This window comes from Lolium rigidum, chromosome 4 (genome assembly GCF_022539505.1).
Source record: "Lolium rigidum isolate FL_2022 chromosome 4, APGP_CSIRO_Lrig_0.1, whole genome shotgun sequence".
Classification (NCBI taxonomy): domain Eukaryota; kingdom Viridiplantae; phylum Streptophyta; class Magnoliopsida; order Poales; family Poaceae; genus Lolium; species Lolium rigidum.
This window is the reverse complement of record NC_061511.1, coordinates 271759068-271762480: the sequence shown is the minus strand read 5'-3', so window position 1 is coordinate 271762480 and position 3413 is coordinate 271759068.

The following is a 3413-nucleotide window of genomic DNA, read 5'->3' as shown; positions in this document are numbered from 1 at the left end:
TAGGCACCAGTAAGGAAATAATGGATACTAGCATAAGGGATACTATTTCTTGGTAGAAAATATTAACTATGGAGGATGCATCCAAGGGAAAACTCATAGAGATGATGAAAGTATAGATCCCGTCCCAAACTATATCATCTCACATATTTCCGGGATTGGATCGGAATTATTTCTTCTTTCCATGTAATTAGCCTTCTCTAGTTGGGGTCGTAATCATGAACTATATTGATATCTTGAAGCTAATTATTTTACTTGGAAGCGTACTTTTGATTTGACTAAAATATGACCATGATGACCGATATCTTGTCTTTTCTAAAATCCAGTCAATCTATTAAACGACAGTACAAGCAATCTCAAAAGTAATAAAAATTACAAACGGATGTTTGGATCACCTAGTGGCGATGAGACCTATGGGGTGGCATGGGGATGCGGATGTTTGGCCTCAGCAAGCCCGTTTTATGGTAAAGTAAATGGGAAAAATCATAAGTACGGAGTATGAGTTTTATAGATTTTGAATGATAAGAGTATGTATGTGAAAAAAAGTTGATAACCTTTAATTTTTTTCTTTGAGATGGTGTGCACTGTGCACCACGCTATTGAAACCGGGCGAGCGCGTGATCCATTTTAGGGTGCCGGATGTCACGATTATAAACCCCGGCATGATTTATTGACACGTGGGCCCAGGTATTATATCAGGGTGATCGCAGCAGAGAGCCACCTACTCGCAATCACTGGATTCCGGAAGGACAGTGCTAGTAAGGGTGTGTTTGGTAGATCGGTCCCCTTCAGATTGTCTTTCTCAGCTGAGATTTGCTCACCTCATACAAGCTGCTCTCAGATTTTTTCATGTGTTTGGTGGGTTGGGTGTGTTCACCCATGCTGAGCCAAGAAGTTGTTTGGTGGCTTGTATGAGGTCAGATGAAGCTGAGCCAAGAAATTTTACAAATAGGTCCCTAAAGCGAAAAATAAAAAGCAATCGGGTCCTTGCTTCATCCAACCACCGAATCGTGGAGAAATCCGGCCATGGTGGCGCGTATCCGGCGGCCGTGGCGTGGAGAATCCGGCCATGGCGGCGCGTCTCTGGCGGCCATAGAGGCGGCGCGTCTCTGGCGGCCGTCCAGGGCTTGGAGCTGGCCCTAGCGGCGCGAGAAGGCGGCGACAGGCGCGAGACTTGGAGCCGTCCGTGGTGGCGCTTGGAGCCCGCGCGCGGTGGTGCGAGGAGGAAGAGGCAGGCGGGCGTCGAGGAGCCGGCGGCCCCGGCGGAGCTAGCCCTCGTTCGTGGCGTGGCGGAGCTAGCCCTCGTTCTTGGCGTGGCGGAGCTCGCCCTGGCTTGGCTCGTCCGTGCCGGAGCGGGGCATGCCGGCGTCGAGGAGGCATCGGCCCCTGGTGAAGCTGTCCCTCCCTTGCTCGTCCGTGGCAGTGCGAAGCTTCTCCCGTGGCGTGGTGGCGCAGGACGAGGCAGCAGCGCAGGCCATCGTCGAGCCGTCGAGGAGGCTGTGGCTGCCGTCTACGAGGATACGCGAGAGAAGATGAGGAGGAGGGGGGAAATGAGGCGTCGGGTGGGGGTCTGGGGGTCTCGCGGGCCGGCAGAACAGTGTTTTGCGGGATGAGGTCGTCCCGGATGAGTAGCGAAGCTCGATTTGAGCTTCGCTCTCGGGCAGGGCTCTCGCCCGTTTTCGTATGAGTCGGGCGGTGGGGAGTTGGCCCGAGCCGACCTAACAAACAACTTCTCTCCACAAAAGGTGGGTTGGGGAGGGAAAATCTGAGCTCCCCCGGACTACCAAACACGCCCTAATCCTCCGGAGGATATTTGCTTCCCAGCCTCCTAGTCCAGAGCATGACACGTGTCCACTTTTTTTTTGTCAAAATCCCACTTTTGCTTCATTGAAGCACAAATAGCCCCTAATGAAGCAAAACGGTTTGACTCGAACCAAATAGAAAAGGACCTGCTGGACGTGGACCTCGCCGGAGACCTCGCCGGAGACTCGCCGAAGACCTCGCCGGAGACTCGCCGGAGAAATTGAAGCACAAAAAATGTAGTAAAGAAGCAGAGCCACAAAATATTTGCAGCACCGCCGTTAAACATTTGCAGCACCTCCCCCGACCTCGTCGGAGCCCTCATCGGAGACTCGCCGGAGACATTGAAGCACAAAAATGTAATAAAGAAGCAGAGCCGCAGAAATATTTGTTGCACCGCCGTTGAACATTTGCGACAAAATCCCCCGATCTCGCCGGATACCTCGCAAGAGACATTGAAGCACAAAAAATGTAGTAAAGAAGCAGAGCCACAGAGTATTTGTAGCACCGCTGTTGAACATTGGCAGCACCTCCGCGGACCTCGCCGGAGACTCGTCGGAGACATTGAAGCATAAAAAATGTAGTAAAGATGCAGAGCCACAAAACGTTTGCAGCACCGCCGTTAAACATATGCAGCACCTCGCCTAACCTCGTCGGAGACTTGCCGGAGAAACGAATTTGTCTTGCTGCAATGCAGCCCAAATTTCTTAGTAATGAAGCTAAAAAAATGTAGTAATGCAGCCCAAAAGTAGAAACACACTCACAAAGATGAAACCCAACAGATGAAGTAATGCAGCCCAAAATTCATAGTAATGAAGCTAAAAAAATATAGTAATACAGCCCAAAATTAAACTAAGGAAACACCCCTTGCAGCAACAGAGCTTTTCTTTGCAGCGCCGGCGTGGTCGGGCAGTGGTTAGCGGCCGGCGAGGTCGGGCAGCGGCCGGCGGCCGGCGAAGTCGGCGCTCCCGAGGAGGTGGAAGAGGAGGTGGTCGCGGTGCTGACGCGAGACCCAGCCCATTCGTGGTGCTTGACGGTGACGCGGACGAAGCTGGTGGCGCCGCCGCTGCAACGAGCCATGGTCGAATCTCGCGACGGTGGCAGCCAACCTGGGGCGTGGTGGCTCGAGACCGTGCTCATCGGCTGAGAAGATTGGCCGGACACGGACGAGGAGGAATCCCCCGGCGGCGCGTGGCTCCATGAGGCGAGCTCAATGGAGACATCTCCGGTCGGCGGAGCACCGGCACTTGTAGCGGCCAAGCTCGCACGGGATCCTCGTCTCCGTGTCGGGGTTGGAACCGGGACGGGGAGCTCCTCGCGAGATGGGCGGCGGCACGATTCCTGCAGCTACGCCGACACAGCTCTTGCAACAGCGGTCGCCGGTGACCTGCCGAAGGTGTGGTTACCGTGAAAAGAGAAGCAGAGGAGCAGATAAGGAGGAAGACGCAGCGGGCCCACACACATGGTCTTGTTTTCACACGGGCCAGGCACCCCTCGCGGAACGCGTGATCAAAGCCATCGTGCGGTTCCCAACCCGGAGGTTGCTAGCGCTGCAGCCTCCGGAGGAAAGCAATCATTTTCCACTAGATTTTAATGTGCGCCTTGGCGCACGATCC